The sequence below is a fragment of the Herpailurus yagouaroundi genome, unplaced genomic scaffold (assembly GCF_014898765.1).
Source record: "Herpailurus yagouaroundi ecotype Mexico unplaced genomic scaffold, PumYag 159, whole genome shotgun sequence".
NCBI classification, from domain to species: domain Eukaryota; kingdom Metazoa; phylum Chordata; class Mammalia; order Carnivora; family Felidae; genus Herpailurus; species Herpailurus yagouaroundi.
Window position 1 is genome coordinate 66,204,686 of NW_024412400.1, and position 13,529 is coordinate 66,218,214.

The 13,529-nt window shown below is 38.6% G+C and overlaps 1 protein-coding gene across 2 annotated transcripts in view; it reads right to left on the bottom strand.

The window, feature by feature from the left end:
- The window catches only part of SPATA16 (spermatogenesis associated 16), a 257,968-nt gene extending 245,026 nt beyond the window's left edge, over positions 1-12,942 (bottom strand). Inside the window, exon 1 of one of the 2 annotated variants that reach the window (XM_040480776.1) lies at positions 12,599-12,942. The gene's annotated coding sequence lies outside the window, so the exon portion shown is untranslated. The remainder of the gene's footprint in view (positions 1-12,598) is intronic. The other variant, XM_040480775.1, reaches the window with a different exon arrangement.
- Between the last annotated feature and the right edge of the window lie 587 nt (positions 12,943-13,529).

Sequence of the window (13,529 nt, forward strand, 5' to 3'; positions counted from 1 at the left end):
AAGAAAAGGAAAGGAAAAAAAAAACTTTTAAGGACACAGAAGTTCTGAGTAACACAAGTAATGAACTGGAACTAATTGATACATGTAGAATCCTGAATCAAAGAACATCAGAATATGCATTCTTTTACAAATGTACCTGAAACCTTTACCAAAATTGAACATAGCTTAATTGTAAGTCAAGCCACAACAAACTTCACATTTTATATGGAAATAAGAATAGCCAAGATAAACCTGAAAAACAAAGCTGGAGAATTTAAGCAAATAATTGAGAATTATTACAAAGCTACAATAATTAAAGCATGATGGTTTTGATGCAAACATAAATAATTAGACCGGAGGAGGGAAGATGGCGGCGTAGGAGGACGCTGGGCTCACCGCGCGTCCTGCTGATCACTTAGATTCCACCTACACCTGCCTAAATAACCCAGAAAACCACCAGAGGATTAGCAGAACGGAGTCGCCGGAGCCAAGCGCAGCCGGAGCCAAGCGCAGACGAGAGGCCCACGGAAGAGGGTAGGAAGGGCGGCGAGGCGGTGCGCGCTCCACGGACTGGCGGGAGGGAGCCGGGGCGGAGGGGCGGCTCGTCGGCCAAGCAGAGCCCCCGAGTCTGGCTTGCAAAAAGCGGAGGGGCCTGACGGACTGTGTTCCGACAACAAGCGCGACTTAGCGGCTGGGAGGTCATAAGTTAACAACTCTGCTCAGAAAGCGGGAAGGCTGGAGGACAAAGGGAAGGAGAGCTGCTGAGCCCCCGGACGACAGAGCTCAGTTTGGTGGGGAACAAAGGCGCTCGCCAGCGCCATCTCCCCCGCCCATCCCCCAGCCAAAATCCCAAAGAGAACCAGTTCCTGCCAGGGAACTTGCTCGCTCCGCGCAAACACCCAACTCTGCGCTTCTGCGGAGCCAAACCTCCGGCAGCGGATCTGACTCCCTCCTGCTGCCACAGAGCCCCTCCTGAAGTGGATCACCTAAGGAGAAGCAAGCTAAGCCTGCCCCTCCTGCCCCTGTGCACCTTGCCTACCCACCCCAGCTAAGACGCCAGATCCCCAGCATCACAAGCCTGGCAGTGTGCAAGTAGCCCAGACAGGCCACCCCACCCCACAGTGAATCCCGCCCCTAGGAGAGGGGAAGAGAAGGCACGCACCAGTCTGACTGTGGCCCCAGCGGTGGGCTGGGGGCAGACATCAGGTCTGACTGCAGCTCCGCCCACCAACTCCAGTTATACACCACAGCACAGGGGAAGTGCCCTGCAGGTCCTCACCACGCCAGGGACTATCCAAAATGACCAAGCGGAAGAATTCCCCTCAGAAGAATCTCCAGGAAATAACAACAGCTAATGAGCTGATCAAAAAGGATTTAAATAATATAACAGAAAGTGAATTTAGAATAATAGTCATAAAATTAATCGCTGGGCTTGAAAACAGTATAGCTGACAGCATAGAATCTCTTGCTACAGAGATCAAGGGATTAAGGAACAGTCACGAGGAGCTGAAAAACGCTTTAAACGAAATGCATAACAAAATGGAAACCACCGCGGCTCGGATTGAAGAGGCAGAGGAGAGAATAGGTGAACTAGAAGATAAAGTTATGGAAAAAGAGGAAGCTGAGAAAAAGAGAGATAAAAAAATCCAGGAGTATGAGGGGAAAATTAGAGAACTAAGTGATACACTAAAAAGAAATAATATACACATAATTGGTATCCCAGAGGAGGAAGAGAGAGGGAAAGGTGCTGAAGGGGTACTTGAAGAAATAATAGCTGAGAACTTCCCTGAAGTGGGGAAGGAAAAAGGCATTGAAATCCAAGAGGCACAGAGAACTCCCTTCAGACGTAACTTGAATCGATCTTCTGCACGACATATCATAGTGAAACTGGCAAAATACAAGGATAAAGAGAAAATTCTGAAAGCAGCAAGGGGTAAACGTGCGCTCACATATAAAGGGAGACCTATAAGACTCGTGACTGATCTCTCTTTTGAAACTTGGCAGGCCAGAAAGAATTGGCATGAGATTTTCAGGGTGCTAGACAGAAAAAATATGCAGCCGAGAATCCTTTATCCAGCAAGTGTGTCATTTAGAATAGAAGATGAGATAAAGGTCTTCCCAAACAAACAAAAACTGAAGGAATTTGTCACCACTAAACCAGCCCTACAAGAGATCCTAAGGGGGACCCTGTGAGACAAAGTACCAGAGACATCACTACAAGCATAAAACATACAGACATCACAATGACTCTAAACCCACATCTTTCTATAGTAACACTGAATGTAAATGGATTAAATGCGCCAACCAAAAGACATAGGGTATCAGAATGGATAAAAAAACAAGACCCATCTATTTGCTGTCTACAAGAGACTCATTTTAGACCTGAGGACACCTTTAGATTGAGAGTGAGGGGATGGAGAACTATTTATCATGCTACTGGAAGCCAAAAGAAAGCTGGAGTAGCCATACTTATATCAGACAAACTAGACTTTAAATTAAAGGCTGTAACTAGAGATGAAGAAGGACATTATATAGTAGTGACAGGGTCTATCCATCAGGAAGAGCTAACAATTATAAATGTCTATGCGCCGACTACCGGAGCACCCAAATATATAAAACAATTACTCATAAACATAAGCAACCTTATTGATAAGAATGTGGTAATTGCAGGGGACTTTAACAGCCCACTTACAGAAATGGATAGATCATCTAGACACACGGTCAATAAAGAAACAAGGGCCCTGAATGAGACATTGGATCAGATGGACTTGACAGATATATTTAGAACTCTGCATCCCAAAGCAACAGAATATACTTTCTTCTCGAGTGCACATGGAACATTCTCCAAGATAGATCATATACTGGGTCACAAAACAGCCCTTCATAAGTTTACAAGAATTGAAATCATACCATGCATACTTTCAGACCACAATGCTGTGAAGCTTGAAATCAACCACAGAAAAAAGTCTGGAAAACCTCCAAAAGCATGGAGGTTAAAGAACACCCTACTAACGAATGAGTGGGTCAACCAGGCAATTAGAGAAGAAATTAAAAAATATATGGAAACAAACGAAAATGAAAATACAACAATCCAAACGCTTTGGGACGCAGCGAAGGCAGTCCTGAGAGGAAAATACATTGCAATCCAGGCCTATCTCAAGAAACAAGAAAAATCCCAAATACAAAATCTAACAGCACACCTAAAGGAAATAGAAGCAGAACAGCAAAGGCAGCCTAAACCCAGCAGAAGAAGAGAAATAATAAAGATCAGAGCAGAAATAAACAATATAGAATCTAAAAAAACTGTAGAGCAGATCAACGAAACCAAGAGTTGGTTTTTTGAAAAAATAAACAAAATTGACAAACCTCTAGCCAGGCTTCTCAAAAAGAAACGGGAGATGACCCAAATAGATAAAATCATGAATGAAAATGGAATTATTACAACCAATCCCTCAGAGATACAAACAATTATCAGGGAATACTATGAAAAATTATATGGCAACAAATTGGACAACCTGGAAGAAAGGGACAAATTCCTGAACACCCACACTCTTCCAAAACTCAATCAGGAGGAAATAGAAAGCTTGAACAGACCCATCACCAGCGAAGAAATTGAATCGGTTATCAAAAATCTCCCAACAAATAAGAGTCCAGGACCAGATGGCTTCCCAGGGGAGTTCTACCAGACGTTTAAAGCAGAGATAGTACCTATCCTTCTCAAGCTATTCCAAGAAATAGAAAGGGAAGGAAAACTTCCAGACTCATTCTATGAAGCCAGTATTACTTTGATTCCTAAACCAGACAGAGACCCAGTAAAAAAAGAGAACTACAGGCCAATATCCCTGATGAATATGGATGCCAAAATTCTCAATAAGATACTAGCAAATCGAATTCAACGGCATATAAAAAGAATTATTCACCATGATCAAGTGGGATTCATTCCTGGGATGCAGGGCTGGTTCAACATTCGCAAATCAATCAACGTGATACATCACATTAACAAAAAAAAAGAGAAAAACCATATGATCCTGTCAATCGATGCAGAAAAGGCCTTTGACAAAATCCAGCACCCTTTCTTAATAAAAACCCTTGAGAAAGTCGGGATAGAAGGAACATACTTAAAGATCATAAAAGCCATTTATGAAAAGCCCACAGCTAACATCATCCTCAACGGGGAAAAACTGAGAGCTTTTTCCCTGAGATCAGGAACACGACAGGGATGCCCACTCTCACCGCTGTTGTTTAACATAGTGCTGGAAGTTCTAGCATCAGTAATCAGACAACAAAAGGAAATCAAAGGCATCACAATTGGCAAAGATGAAGTCAAGCTTTCGCTTTTTGCAGATGACATGATATTATACATGGAAAATCCGACAGACTCCACCAAAAGTCTGCTAGAACTGATACATGAATTCAGCAAAGTTGCAGGATACAAAATCAATGTACAGAAATCAGTTGCATTCTTATACACTAACAATGAAGCAACAGAAAGACAAATAAAGAAACTGATCCCATTCACAATTGCACCAAGAAGCATAAAATACCTAGGAATAAATCTAACCAAAGATGTAAAGGATCTGTATGCTGAAAACTATAGGAAGCTTATGAAGGTAATTGAAGAAGATTTAAAGAAATGGAAAGACATTCCCTGCTCATGGATTGGAAGAATAAATATTGTCAAAATGTCAATACTACCCAAAGCTATCTACACATTCAATGCAATCCCAATCAAAATTGCACCAGCATTCTTCAAAACTAGAACAAGCAATCCTAAAATTCATATGGAACCACAAAAGGCCCCGAATAGCCAAAGTAATTTTGAAGAAGAAGACCAAAGCAGGAGGCATCACAATCCCAGACTTTAGCCTCTACTACAAAGCTGTCATCATCAAGACAGCATGGTATTGGCACAAAAACAGACACATAGACCAATGGAATAGAATAGAAACCCCAGAACTAGACCCACAAACGTATGGCCAACTCATCTTTGACAAAGCAGGAAAGAACATCCAATGGAAAAAAGACAGTCTCTTTAACAAATGGTGCTGGGAGAACTGGACAGCAACATGCAGAAGGTTGAAACTAGACCACTTTCTCACACCATTCACAAAAATAAACTCAAAATGGATCAAGGACCTGAATGTGAGACAGGAAACCATCAAAACCTTAGAGGAGAAAGCAGGAAAAGACCTCTCTGACCTCAGCCGTAGCAATCTCTTACTCGACACATCCCCAAAGGCAAGGGAATTAAAAGCAAAAGTGAATTACTGGGACCTTATGAAGATCAAAAGCTTCTGCACAGCAAAGGAAACAACCAACAAAACTAAAAGGCAACCAACGGAATGGGAAAAGATATTTGCAAATGACATATCGGACAAAGGGCTAGTATCCAAAATCTATAAAGAGCTCACCAAACTCCACACCCGAAAAGCAAATAACCCAGTGAAGAAATGGGCAGAAAACATGAATAGACACTTCTCTAAAGAAGACATCCGGATGGCCAACAGGCACATGAAAAGATGTTCAGCGTCGCTCCTTCTCAGGGAAATACAAATCAAAACCACACTCAGGTATCACCTCACGCCAGGCAGAGTGGCCAAAATGAACAAATCAGGAGACTATAGATGCTGGAGAGGATGTGGAGAAACGGGAACCCTCTTGCACTGTTGGTGGGAATGCAAATTGGTGCAGCCGCTCTGGAAAGCAGTGTGGAGGTTCCTCAGAAAATTAAAAATAGACCTACCCTATGACCCAGCAATAGCACTGCTAGGAATTTATCCAAGGGACACAGGAGTACTGATGCATAGGGGCACTTGTACCCCAACGTTCATAGCAGCACTCTCAACAATAGCCAAATTATGGAAAGAGCCTAAATGTCCATCAACTGATGAATGGATAAAGAAATTGTGGTTTATATACACAATGGAATACTACGTGGCAATGAGAAAAAATGAAATATGGCCTTTTGTAGCAACGTGGATGGAACTGGAGAGTGTGATGCTAAGTGAAATAAGCCATACAGAGAAAGACAGATACCATATGGTTTCACTCTTATGTGGATCCTGAGAAACTTAACAGGAACCCATGGGGGAGGGGAAGGAAAAAAAAAAAAAAAAGAGGTTAGAGTGGGAGGACCCAAAGCATAAGAGACTGTTGAGAACTGAGAACGAACTAAGGGTTGATGGGGGGTGGGAGGGAGGAGAGGGTGGGTAATGGGTATTGAGGAGGGCACCTTTTGGGATGAGCACTGGGTGTTGTATGGAAACCAATTTGACAATAAATTTCATATAAAAAAAGAATAATTAAATTAATATTTTAAAATTAAAATTAAAAAATTAAAGAAAAAAAAAACATAAATAATTAGACCATTTGAAAAGAATAAAAAGCTCAGAAATAGACCCGCACATAAATGACCAGTTAATTTATGAGGTGAGTGACCCTGCCATGAAAGGAGGAAAATTATGGTCTTTTAAATTAATGGTACTTGGCTAAGTCCAATGGAAAAAATAAATTTGACTCCTACATTACATAATACACAAAAATTAATTCCAAATACATTGAAAAACTAAACATAAAAGCCAAGTTCTTAGGAAAAAAACATAAAATATTTTCATGACTTTGGAGTAAGCAAAGTATCTTAGGCAGGACACAAAAATTAATGAATTTGAGTAGCTTATAAGTAATAACATTACTTATGAAATGTAGCATGAAAAAGGCTGAAAATCCAGTAGAGAAATGGACCAAAAATTTTAGTAGATGTGTCACAAACAAGGATTTCCAAATGACTAATAAACTTATTAAAAAGTTGCCAACTTCATTAAATATCCAAGGAATGTAAATTGAAATCCCAGATTAGATGCAACCACAAATCCACCAGAATGATTAAAATAAAAAAGATAGACAATACCAAGTGTTGGAAATTATATTGTGTAACTGGAACTATTACATACAGTTTATATGAATGCAAATTTGTACAACCACTTTGGAAAACTGGCAACACCTAGTTTCTCCTATACCCTATGTCTGGGTAAATTTTTTTTCTCCCATAAGCCTGGCACAAATGCATGCTTATGATAAAAAATACACATGGACAAGAATGTTCTCAGTAGCACTATCCATAGCAATAAAACATTAAAAATATTCTAACGTCAAACAACACTAGAAAAGAGATATAAATCTTAGAATATTTACATAATGAAAAAATATTATATGGCACTAGAATAAATGAACTACAAATACAAGCAATCACATGAAAGAATCTCACAAGTAAAATGTTGAGGGATACAAAAGAATATACGCTGTATAATTTATTTTTAAAAGGGTCAAAATTAATTTGTGGTGTTAGAAGTCAGAAAAGTGGTTACTATTGAGAGGGTATTAAGTGAAATGGGCCAGGAGGGTGTTCCTGGGCTTACTGATATCACCATTTATTATCTATCTATCCATCCATTCATCAATCTATTGATCTATATCACACTGTACATTTACAATTTGTATACTTTACTAAATATGTTATACATCAATAAAAGGTTTACATTAAGAAAATGACAGACCAGGACAGCCTGAAATTTCACAAACTGCATGGGATAAGCAGAAGTTGTTTGCTGTCATTATCATAATTTTTTAAAGTTTAGTTACGATGAAAGAAAAAAAATCCCTCTGTGCTTCCTCACTTATGACCAATCTCCTTACAACTGTTTGATATATTAATTGTAAGTATGATGACCTTACGACCAGATCAATGACCTCAGGACCAACCTTATTTCAGTCAATACTCAATCCTAAGGAAAAGGTGTGAAGAAGGATGTCTCAATACTGAGGACAGAAGGGAGATTTTTTCAAATTATAGCTCTCTCCTCCCCACCCCCAATTCTATCCCACTATTCCTGACAGCATATTATAGATAATAAAGATCTGAGAGAATAAAAAAAAAATTGAGAATTAGGGAGATGGAAAAATGAGTGGAAAACGGAGGTAGTCATCTGCCATTGGAAGATGAGAACAAAGACAGATGACCAGGTTAGCATGGGTAGTAGTTGAACAGATTCTGTAACAACAAAGTAACAAGGTCCATGGAAGATAGAATTTCTGGGAGAAAAGGGGGCAAATGGCAACTGCATGAAAAGATAAAGCTTCTATGAACTTCAGATTATCTCTACTTTTCTACATTTATGGAATTTGTCAATGAATGTATGGGCAACATCTGAAGGGATTCTGTATATAGGTTGAAATGTTTAAATTCATAAATAGTATCATTTTTAATGTATATAAAATCTTGTCCCTTAGGCTGGTAAAGACCCTCATGTTTAACATAATGTTCCCTTCACTGTTAATTACATTAGTTAATATAAAATATGGGAACATTAACTGAGATCTGAACTTTTGAGAATCTTTAATTAAGCCTTGCCCCTAGTACCTAAGGAGATTTAGATGCTTTCTATGTGTTCCTTCCTCTAGCATTCTCCTTCTCTGAGCAGTATTCTGTGGACTCTCAAAACACACACACACACACACACACACACACACACACACACACACACACCCTTACCTTCCAAGAGTAAAGACTAGGTATGTTCAGCCTAGGAATATACTGAGAGCTGACTGTGGAGGCCATGGGCTATTGCAATCCCCTTTTTTCCCCCTACAATTAAAATTTAGGTTTCCAAATGTCTGCTCTACAGGGATGTGAAGTAGTTATTATGTCATGGTTTTTATTCCTTACACCTTCATGTTAACAAAATTGAGCTGGTTTTTAACAATTTAAATGCACTTTTTTTTGGAAGGGGGTGACAATACAATGTCTTCTCAAGCTATGACTTAGGTGATCTTTAAAGACATCATTGAATTCTTCTGCTTGAGTTATGCTGGCTAATAGGAATTTAAGTGCTAACTAGTGGGAAAGCATTGAAGCATTCATGCATGTGAAATCAGATGAACACCCACAATGTGGAATTTCCTAAGGAAAGTTATTCTAGCGAAGAAATACAGGCCCAGGTTGAGTGCCAGTAACTTTTCAACTAACATGTGGAGCTATCATCCTAATAAGTAACAACTAAAGGTGCCTAAAGTAAAGTAAGACCAGCATTTTCAAGTCCATATTTTCAAACACATTTAAAAAACACCAACTCAAACGAGTTATATACAATTCCCTTCCTCTGTTGAAGAAATTTAATCTTAGTTTCTAAATTTTGGTTTCATATATCAATGTTTACTCTTGAAAGGCACATGCACAACTTATTTAAGTAAACCTTAAATAAACAAATCTTATTTACCTTAATAAATAGCAATGTGTCAATGAGATTATTTAATAAGCAATGTTTTATTATTTATTAAGATTTAACTTTTATTTAACTTAAATAGCCAGATAGAACAACTAATTCACCTGTGAAAAGAAATTGAAATCAAAAGCTCTGATTTCTATTAGTGATTTTTATTTCTGTTAGTAATTATGTCTCCCTGAAACATTTTATTTAAAATGATCTACTTAAAAACTATTTAAAACTATTTACTTAGAACTATTCTATTTAAATCAATTTTCTACTTGTCATGCAATTCTAGGTTGCAATGTGATTTCAGCTTCTACTCATCAAGGTTAAAGGGACACATTCTAATACATATCCTGTGTCAAATCAGTTCAATTACCTTTCAAAATTGCCTAAAATTGTGAAATACTGGTGGTTCAAATACACGACTCTAAGATATTTCATACTAAGTGTATACCACATCATGCAGTGGTAAATAAATTTATGCCCAAGCCTTTCTAAAAAGTAGTAGAGGTAAAGCTGAATCTTTGCTATCATGTTTATTTTACAGCAGTTTTTCCCATCATATAATTTAGGATGATGTTGATGTTGATAACAATCATGGCCATTGGGTCCTCAGTTTCCTCATTTACAAAATGGTGTTAATGATAATATCTGCCTCATGTGGTTGTTGAGAAGATTAATAGAAGAAGGTTACCTGATAATAGTAGGTGCTCAATAAATGTTAACTATTATAATATTGTTATTGCCATTTTTATTATTGCTCTTATTGCTCAGAAATTTTAAAAAATTGGATAATTAGGAAAATGTTCTTTATATTGGACACCTGGATCATGCTCATTTATCATGTATATTTTTAAATTTAGCCAGAGCTGTGATAAGTTATAGTCTCTCCTTCAGTGATCTTTAAGCTAGACTGCTGTAGTATTTTATTTTATTAACATCCCTGAAAAAATTCAAAAAGGCTCTTCATAGGTGCAAAATGTAATAACTTGAATGTTACTTTCCAGGAAGATGATTCAATATATTTTACCCGAGTAAAGAGACAATATTCTGGGCTCCCAGATATAAAAGGATTTAAAAACCCTTGAGCATATGGTGTTTGTATGGCTTTTGTTACCATAGCCTACCTTTATCGGGGCACCTATTTATCTATTTTCAACTGATGTGTCACATAAAAGAAAAATAAAGACAGAAATTGCAGTCAAATTCTAGAGAGAGTGTTGTTTTAGTAGAGAGATGTGGTTTTAGTGGAGAGATGTGGTTTTAGTCATCGTGTCTTAATTTGAAAATATTCTCCTGCAGTAAGGAATAAACTGTGGGTTTATGACTAGAGATCAGTTGAAGGTTCTATATCTCCTGATTAGGATTCATGTTCATTTGTTGTTTTCTTTTAAGTTGTAATCAATGTCTAATGTGCTAGTTTCACTGTTCAGAAGATGAATAACTTTATGCATTTAGGGCAGTTTCTTTACAAGCAGTTCATTCTGAACAGTGGCAAAAAATAAATAAATAAATAAAAAGGTGTTTTTCCTGAGTGTCTTTTAAAATTATTTCTCTTTGGAAATATCTTTAAAACTGACCAGACTGGAAGTTTTAGCCATTTGGTTATAATAACACTGATGAGTAACAGACTGAGCAGGGTTGAACAGGTACTTAAATGAAAAGTCCACTTTGGGAACAAAAAAAGTCTCAGTTCTGTCTTGATTATGCACTTGTGTTGCACACCATGGCAACTCACCAACTTAGGTTGGTTCTATGCACTTGAAAAAGAGGTTTAAAACTGTTTTAAACGTCTGTGAAACACTACACAACATAATCTTGCCTTCAGCTGAGTCCCTTTATTCCCCATCAGAATCAATATTCCATTCTTTATTCAAATCAGGCCAATGAAGAAAACTACAGAATGTGTATAGAGTTAGGCAATTTGAAGGATTCTGGCCCATTTCTTCCTTCCAGTACAATCTTTTTCTCTTCTCTCTTACCTTTCACTTTATAAAGATATTTGAGCTCTTGCCACACATGAAAAAACAAAAACGAAAACATAACCCTGTAAAATATTATTATTGGGTCCTAATCAAATTAATTTTTCCATTTGGAGGAAAGCAGTACATCCAGCCTGCAATAATATTTAAAAGAGCACCTGAATGGCATCCAAGGTCTAACTGGTGAAATGTGAAAGATCCAAAGCCCTTTGGTGTGCATAGTAACATTATTAGCACACTAAATTTAATCATAAAATGTTAAATTATCAATAGAAATAAATTTTCATGCATTTATTTCAAACTAGTGGCTTACTGAAAATGGCAAACACTTAGCTGGTGTTTTAAAAACAGAGTTCCTTCCTGATACCTATAAATACTTCATAAACAAGGAATGTGAAATTTTACTTTATTTATTTTTTATTTTAGAGAGAGCACAGCAGGGGAGAAGGGGCAGACGGAGAGAAAGAATCTCAAGTGGGCTCCACACCCAGGTCAGGGAGGGGAGGTGTGACGCCAGGCTCCGCATGGGGCTTGATCCCACTACCCTGGAATCATGACCCTGGCCAAAATCAAGATTCAGACGCTCAACCAACAAAGCCACCCAGGCACCCCAAGGAATGTGAAAGTTTAAGCAAGGTTGACAGCTATTTTTCATTGCTCATGCTGAACCACCTTTGCACGGTAGGCTCCTTGTGAAAGACGTTCATTCACAGATTCAATGATTCACTCACTCATACATGGAACAACACATTTTATGCCAGGCATGTTAGAATACATGGATGGAAGACAATGGTCTGTGTCTGAGAAAAAGAGCTCAGATTATCTCCTAGCCTACTACTCAGTAGCATTCAATATCTTCAGTCCACGGTCACATCATGAGTTAAGGAGACAACAAACATCTCTTACTGCAAATGATTAAAAAACAAACAAACAAAAAAACCACTCTGTACTGTGAAATAGTCATCATCTTTCACGTGATTGCAGGTAGATGTCCTCAAAATATACACTTCATTGAGAAATACAAATTAGGATAAAACAAAACAACAAAAAAATCTATTACTCAGAAACCAAATATGATCCTAGCTTTCCCTTTCTCATCCAAGTGGGAATGAGATACCGCGGGTCAGTGAACTGGATAGGGAAACACTTTGGAACTCCCTACCTTTCAACTGCCTGCATAAAAATGATTCCTCGGCTATTTATTAGGGTTATCTACAAGCAACGTTCCTTGTTCTTCGGTGCGAAGGAAGACCAGAAGCCCTGGGTTTCCACAATTTACTTGTGCTTTCCCCTGAAGGTCACCACCCTTCCTTCCCACCCAGCCAGTAAAAGTGAAAAGTTTTAATTGAGCGCACTTGAACTTCTTCCTACCTATTGAGCTGTGGGTCAACCCAGCGGGGGCGGGGCGAAGCGCTGGACTCCCAGCTGCTGCATCTGCACAGGCCCGAGTCCAAACGTCCCTATCTGAGACCACGCCGGTCTGTGCGCTCGCGGGGGGCGCGCAGGTTTGAAACGTCACGTTCCGCGCGACTCCGCCCCGCCCCTCCCCAAGGTGCTCCACCCGCGAGACCTGGCAGGCTTCTCCGTGACATTTCTGTACAAGGCGCGATTTTTTTTACCTTGAAAAAAAAAAGTTTGTATTTTTGCTTCTGGATACTTAAGAATAATTTGTAAAATTCCAAAATGTGTACATAATGTAAAAATTACCTGTATTCTAAAGAGAAACACTAAGAACACTTATTGTGTATCTTTGTGGTCTTTTTGCTAAGAATAGATAGAAATAAATAGATCGTGCCTCTTCTCGGCCTCTAACACATAAATATGCAGGTATCATATACATAAATAAACTTTATAAAGTTTTGTACATTAAAAATTTTTTTTAATGTTTATTTATATTTGAGAGAGAGACAGAGAGAGTGAGTGTGGAGGGGGGGGGGGAGGGGCAGAGAGAAAGGGAAACACAATCTGAAGCAGGCTCCAGGCTCTGAGCTGTCAGCACAGAGCCCAGAGCGGGACTCAAACTCGTGAGCTGTGAGATCATGACCTGAGCCAAAGTTGGTTGCTTAACTGACAGCCACCCAGGTGGCCCAGACATCTTTTTTAAAGAACAGTATTTTTACTCTAAAATATACATATGTAGGAGTTCAAACCCTGATTGTATGTATTAAGGAGAACAGCCATGTATCTATCTTCTCTACATTTAGGAAGAATATTATTAACACATTTGAAAAAAAACCTATGTACCTCTAAGGACTGCATCATTCTGCTAAAAACTGTTACTAATTGTATGACATTCCCTTGC